The sequence below is a fragment of the Octodon degus genome, unplaced genomic scaffold (genome assembly GCF_000260255.1).
Source record: "Octodon degus isolate 3935 unplaced genomic scaffold, OctDeg1.0 scaffold00027, whole genome shotgun sequence".
Classification (NCBI taxonomy): Eukaryota; Metazoa; Chordata; class Mammalia; order Rodentia; family Octodontidae; genus Octodon; species Octodon degus.
The window spans coordinates 6412181-6419229 of NW_004524603.1; the positions used below are offsets into that span (position 1 = coordinate 6412181).

The 7049-nt window shown below is 54.5% G+C and overlaps 2 non-coding genes and 1 pseudogene across 2 annotated transcripts; 2 read left to right on the forward strand and 1 right to left on the reverse strand.

Moving 5' to 3' along the window:
* Nucleotides 1-783: 783 nt before the first annotated feature.
* Trnac-gca lies at nt 784-855 on the forward strand. The gene has a single exon. It is a non-coding gene; the product is annotated as a tRNA-Cys (tRNA).
* Nucleotides 856-1419: 564 nt separating this feature from the next.
* Nucleotides 1420-1986, reverse strand: LOC111816127 (annotated as a pseudogene).
* Nucleotides 1987-4748: 2762 nt separating this feature from the next.
* Nucleotides 4749-4820, forward strand: Trnac-gca. The gene has a single exon. It is a non-coding gene; the product is annotated as a tRNA-Cys (tRNA).
* The last annotated feature ends 2229 nt before the right edge of the window (nt 4821-7049 follow it).

The following is a 7049-nucleotide window of genomic DNA, read 5'->3' on the forward strand; positions in this document are numbered from 1 at the left end:
TCTCTAATACATGGTCCCAACCCAGCCACCCACGTGATGTCCCAGTACCAGCCCTTCTGCCCAGCGTCAGTCTTCCTCACTTTGCTTTGTCACCATTTCACTTGTGTGCTGTCCTTTCTTCTTTTGTCCCAACCATTGAGAACTTCATCCCATTCTGAGAAATGGCATGAGCGTGTGGAGAAAGGACTGCCTGTAGCTTAAGAGTCCCTCGTCAAGCTCACCCATTCCCTTTGTCCCATGTCCCTTGTGCCCATTCATTTCTTTGTGAAAAGTTCATGTGTGTCATTAGGGGTATCAAGATCCAGAGCCCCTCAATATTGTTTTATGCTCTGTTCCTCAGGTTTGTAAACCCTGTAGACAGAATCAAGGGTGTGCTGTTCTGTGCCCTGAATGTGCATTCTGGAGCTACGAAAGACGATGACAGTTTTTCAGACAAGGAAGAAAATCACTTCTGCTACTATCTTCCAAAGATTCTGCTCAACAGCTCCTTCAAGTGCAGGAGGTTCTGGGATTGCAGCAGTGTTGAGAGGTGAGTGTACAGGGCGCTCTCCCTGCAGACCCCCAGGCTTGTAAGTCCAGCATCTGAGCCTGTGACTGGGGCTGGAAAGTGCTGGTCACCAGAGGAGGTGGCAGTCAGCCAGGCAGAGGTCATCACAGTGGCCTAAGGAAGGGCACACATGGCAGTAGCAGAGATCGAGAAGGGCAGGTGTCCACAGCTTGGCCAGAGGCAAGTGGTGTCACACAGGTTTACAGAGCCTGTTACACACACCTAGCCAGTCAGCTGGGGGCATAGCTCAGGGGTAGAGCATTTGACTGCAGATCAAGAGGTCCCCGGTTCAAATCCGGGTGCCCCCTACCGGTGACCCACTTTATTGCCGAACCTACAAGCATCTTGTCTCCAGTCACTCTGCCCTCCACCCTGCCTACACTGTGTGTCACCTTTCTCTGGTGACATCCACCATACATAGCACAACTCCACATTGTTTGGCCTTTGGCTTGTTCCTTTGTTGTTGGTACTACAGCTGATTGAGCCTAGGACCTTGGCCCTCAGGTTCATTCGGTAGCCATCTTTACCTTCTGATTGAACAAAAAAATCATGAGTCATTAGTTTGCCCACCCAGCACCCAAAGTGGGAGCCACCTCCCTGAGCTTCCCCAAGTGCTCAGGTGACAGGTATGCCCCGGGAGGCTTGGCTTAGCAAGCTTTTCCCCTGGGAGCCAAGGTGTTTATTTCAGAACTGCACTACTGGGAGCCTGGCCTGGCGCACACATGGCTCCAGACCCCTGGGACTAGAGGTGATAAGCCTCGTGATCACAGCTGGGATCACGGGCTCTCGGTGGCACTGATGGCATGTACAGAAGTGGTGGCATGAGGGCACCTAGCTGCCTGGGCCCAAGGCCTGATGCTGGCCTGCCTGGCCTACTTGCCCAGGGCATTTGTGAAGTTTCGGCCAGAAAACTCGGCCTTGCTGCCCAGCTCCTCCTCGATTCTGAGGGCCTGGTTGTACTTGGCAGGCTCTGGTGGGCACCGCGCACTGGTCTTGATCTGCCCAGTGTGGGCTCCACAACCAGGTCAGCCATGACGGCATCTTCTGCCTCCTCAGACTGACGTGACACCACGACGCCCCAGCGGTTGGGTGGCACCAGCTCACATGCCTGCAGGGACTCGTCACCGAGCTGATCTGGTTAACTCTGAGCCGCAGGCAGCTGCAGGCCTTCTCGTTCACAGCCTCAGTGATGCACTTGGGGTTGTCACTGTGAGGTCATTGCCTGCCACCTGGATGCCAGCGCTGGCTGTGAACTGCCAGGCCCTGCAGTCCTTCTAGTTGAAGGGGTCCTGGATGGTTACCACTGGGTGGTCCTTGATGAAGGACTCGTTGAGGTTGCCCAGCTGGTTGGGTGAGATGTACCTGCTGGGGTCTTCGGGGGACCTGAAGTCCAGGTCATACTTCCTGAACTCAAAGAAGTGGGGTGCGGCCTCTTCCATGCCTCTGAAGCACCTGCCCAGGTGGCGGGTCTTGTCCTTGTCCAACAGCTCCAGGCCTCGCAGATGCCAGTGGAGGCCCCGCAGCATACAGCAGCACTGAAGAGTCCTTTGGAGGTGCAGAGGCCAACTTCAACAGCGCGGCTCCCAGGGGAGTCCTACATCTCCCCGGCGCGTGTCTTGAGAGTAGATGTGCTGTGTTTCTGGCTACCAGATACGGTTGCCCCGGGAGGAAGGACAGGGGGCTACGACACCCGGGTACGCATTAAAGTGGAGAGCAGCTTCTGCAATTTCTGTAATAATGTATGTGTGTTGTGTGTATTTTATTGCTTTCTTTCATTTATCTGTTTGCTTGCTTGTTTGAAGGGTTGTATGTCGTGATTTGGCAAAGGGCCCAAGCACGCTTCCTAATTGACAGCTCGGTGAGGCTTACATTTTGGAGGGCCTGCTCAATCACCCACAACTCAGCCTGAGTGGCCACGCAATTTCTGAGGAAGCTCACCACGCGTACAGATGAGGACGCTGTTCATTTGGAGATGTAACACTTTTGGGGGCCGCTCATCTTGAGCCTTGAGTTTTCGGAAGCACCAAGCCCTGCCAATATGCAATGAGGCAAAGTTGAAACAAACCCTAGCATAGAATTTCCAATACAACCTAAGTTTCAAAAAACACTGCGGTGGGCTGGGGATATAGCTAGGAGGCATAAGCACCTGCTTGGCAAGCACAAGGTCCGGGGTCTGATCCCTGGTACTGCAAAACAAGAAACAAAAACCAAAAACCAAAACCACTGTGGTAGTGATGTGATGATGTCCTAGTCAGTGCCTCCATCGAGGGGTGCACAGCCGCTGCCTGGATTCAGATCACGTGTGAAAAGCAGGGAAGGGTAGAAAAAAGGCATGCTGAGGGACAGCAAGTGAGCCATTAGTTGGCACAGAGTTGCTAGGGGAGGTGGCAGGCCACAGGGAAGATCTCAAGTCCCTCTAGGAAAGCACAGAATGGAGCATGAGTAGTGGGAACCCGAGCTGCTGAGTTCAGCACTGCACTGCTGTTCACAGCAATCTAAGGCCAGCTCAGCGACTCCCTCCCGCCCCTTCTGTGAGTGCTCTGCCAGGAAAAGGCCACAGGGCAGAGTCCCCTTAGGTGACACCAGTGCATCCTGAGCCCTCAGCCTCTGGTGTTCAAACAGCTCGGGGCCTGTGCAGCTGTGAGGAGCCGAAGGTTTGGGGACTTCCAGGGGTGCGCCATCTCTGGGAAGCTGTCTCTCTTAAAGCCCATGTACAGAGGGAGAAGGGAGAAGAGCCGAGATGAACAGCACAGACCAAGGCCCAAGAGCCCTGGCATACATGAGCCGAGCGTGAGGCGCAGTGAGGGAGGGTGGGAGAAGGCATGGCCTCCTCTCCTCAGGGAGGAGCAAGTACGAATCCGGCTCCACAAAGCAATTTCCCCACGGATACCACAAAAGGCCTGAGTAGGAGGAAGCCAACGGGAGGGTGCTGGAGGGTCCTGGGACCAGGCTAAGGGGGAGGAGGGATGGGGGAAGGTCCGTGCCAGGTGGGGTCTGTGTAGAGGTCAGTCAGGTCCCTCAAAGACAGGAGGAGACGGAAAGTATTTGTGATCCTTGGGTGAGGCCACAGCCAAAGCTGCTGGCACCAAAGTCTAAAGATATAGGAGTCTGACTAACGCGCCTGCTCAGGCAGATGCAGGGGCTTGGGGTTCGATCCCCCGGCATGCCATGCTGGCCCTGCCACCAGGGTGTGCTGAGACGGCGATTGAGACGGGGCATGGTGGTGCAAGCCTGTACTCCCAGTGCTTGGGAGGCTGAACACAGGAGGATCACTATGATCTGTATTGTGTTTTTTTCTAAATACTTAAGCAAAAAGACATAAGAAGGTGCGAGTGCGGGTCGGAACATAGGGCTGCACATCAGGCAAGCAGTGTGTGGTCCAAGGCTGTCACCGGCTGGCTCTTCCTTGGCTGTTGGCCTCATGTGGCAAACACTGCTGCACACATCAACATCTGGCCTTGCACAGAACCTCCCCGCAGGTCCATTCTGGTCTCTGGCAGGGGAGGCTTTGTGCATGTGGAGCCTGGGAGGGAGAAGAGGAGAAGTAAGAGTCTGCTCAATTTTTGTCCCAGAGTGCTGGGTGCAGAGAAGCTCCCTCTCCTCAGCACAAACTCTGCTTACATTAGGGTCATGCTCCCCATGTGTTTTCTTAACCACTGTCCTCATTTTCAGACCTGGGACCTCCAATGCTTCCAAGGACACCAATCTCTTCCAAAGTACCTGTGAACTAGCGTCCCCCAGAAGTGGCCTTAGAGAGACACAGCAGCCCTGGGTCCCCTTTGGAGAGGCTCTGGCTTACTTCTCAGGGTAACTAAGAACTTCTGCTTGGCCCAACCTTCACTCCCACCCTCATCCCCACTGCACCACCCTAAGCTCAGACCAACCCCTCCCTGTCCTCCAGAGTCTGCAGAGCAGCTCCGTCCCAGAGTGCAGAGGTTCCGAGAGGTGACTGTGCAGAGCAATCTCGCCGCAGACCTCCAGGCTTGTAATGCCAGCTCGTGGGCCAGGGACTGTGGTCAGGAAGTGCTGGTCAGCAGAGGAGGCGGCAGTCAGCTGTGCAGAGGAAGTCAGGGCAGCCTGGGAGGAAGGGCACACATGACAATGGCAAAGCTCTAGAAGCACAGGTGTCCCCAGGATGGCAAGAGGCAGGAGCAGTAACACAGTTTTAAAATACCAATTACACACACCTCATCAGTCAGCTGGGGGCATAGCTCAGGGGTAGAGCATTTGACTGCAGATCAAGAGGTCCCCGGTTCAAATCCGGGTGCCCCCTACTGGTGACCCGCTTTATTGCCAATCCTACAAGGGTTTTGTCTCCAGTCACTCTGCCTACTGCTCTGCCTATGTTGGGTCTCCTGTCTCTGGTGGTATCAACTACACATGGCATAACACATGGTTTGGGGTCTCCCTGAGCCATAAATGGTCCTCCGTAGGTGTCATCCGCCTGTCTCAGGTTCCCCAAGTGCTCGGATGACAGGCATGTGTCATGAGGCTCAGCTTTGCAATTCTCTTTAATGATGTGTGTGTGTGTGTGTGTGTGTGTGTGTGTGTGTGTGCGTTTTATTTCTATTTTTCCTCTGGGTATTTATTATTTTATTCATCTCATTTTTATTTGTATTTGGCTCTTGGAGACAGGCATCCGGTCACACTTCCTCACTGCCTGCTCTGGAAGGTTTGCACAGTAGAGGGCCTGCCGAATCACCAACAACTCAGCCTGAGAGGCAACAGAATTTCTGAGGAATCTTACTGAAAACACAGTGAAGATGTGTTCATTTGAAGTTGTAACGCTGTCTGTAACACATTTTGAACCACGATCGTGGGAAGCACGATCTCCTGCTCCTATGCCCCGAGGTGAAGTGGAAGCAAACCCTAGCGTAAAATGTACCGCACAACATCATGCTCGATAATATGGTAGTAGCAACGTCAATGACGTCCAAGCTGGTGCCTCCACGGAGGGGTGCACTATCATGGGCTGTGTGTCTAGGCAACGGCCAGGGGTGTGAAAAGCAGGGACAGGTGGAGTGAAGTGGTGGCCATGGCAGACAGGTGACACATTAGATGGCACAGGCCTGCTTGGGGAGATGGCAGGCCACAGGAAAAGTTTCAAGTTCCAGTAGCGAAGTTCAGAACGGAATAAGGCTATTGGACGGACAGCAGGAGTCGCTGTGAGGACAGCCCTGTGCTGGCACTCAGAGCAGCCTGACTCGGCTCGCTGGCGGGCTCCTTCCCCAGCCTCTTTTGGCTCCCTGTGCGAGCCTTGAGAGACAGTGCCCTTCCGCTTTGAGGTCTCCTTAGGCCGAAGCTTTCTGCAAGAAGGCACAGGAAGATGAGCAGGTCACTGAGTCCCGCCCTCTGTTCATGGCCCGGCCACCCACCCACCCGTGTGACCTCCCCACATCAGCACTTCCATCCAACTTCATTCAGCCTTGGTTTGCTTGTGTGACCATTTCCCTTGCATCGCTGTCCTTTCTCCTGTTGTCCCCACCACTGAGCCCTTCACCCCACTCTGAGCAGTGGTGGGAGCTTGGGGCGCAATGACTGTCCGCAGCTTCAGAAGGCCTCGTCAAGCTCACCCGCTTCCTTTGTCCACTGTCAGCTGTGCCAATGGGGTCCCCCAGTTTGCAATTCATATGCACCCTCAGTGCAGTCAATGTTCAGGTGCGGTTAATAATGTTCCATGCTCTCCTCTGTGGTCTGGTAAACTGCACTGGAATGATTCAAGGCACAGTATTCTTTACAGCAGATGTACATTTCTCTGCTACCCAGGAGGAGTCCGGCTCCACAAGCAATGCCCACACTAATGCTACAGGGGCCTGAGCAGGAGGAGGATGAGGGCAGGGTGCTAAGGGGGACAAGGACTTCTCAAATTCTGCCATAGGCCTCTGGGGGAGGAAAGACAGGGGACGGTCCTGGCCAGGTGGGGTCTGTGTAGAGGTCAGTCAGGTCCCCCTTGATCACCAGGGGTGGGAGACAGAAAGTATCCCTGATCCTTGGGTGAGGCCCCCACAGCCAAAATTGTACAAGGCTGAAATTTCTGTATATTTCCAGTCAAGTCATTTGTAAAGAATCTATAATGTGTTCGGTGATAGGCCAAGAAGTACCAACATGATATTGTTTTAAAAAGTGATATCATCCTACCATCTCCTGGGCTCCTCTGTGCGGCTGCGGTTCTGGCCTCCTTCAGGAGCCTTTGCTGCTTGGATGGGTACGTGAGTGGCACCCACCACAGGGGATGAGTCTGCCAGAGGCCCGGCACACACCGCTCGCTGAAGGCCCCCAGGCCAGAAGAACCAGGGAGAAAGCTCAGCCCCATCCAGGGGCCAGAGGCCTGCTCCCTCCGACCTCAGGTGGCCAAGTGTGAGGATCTCAAAGCTGCCTGCCTGCCTGCCTGCCTGCCTAGTTACTCTGGTGAGAACTAAGCTGGGCATCTCTCCCCTCATTTCTTGGCAAGGCCGGGCTCTGAGGCCTGCTGGGGTGTAGGCACGCGGGTGGTGTGGTGGTT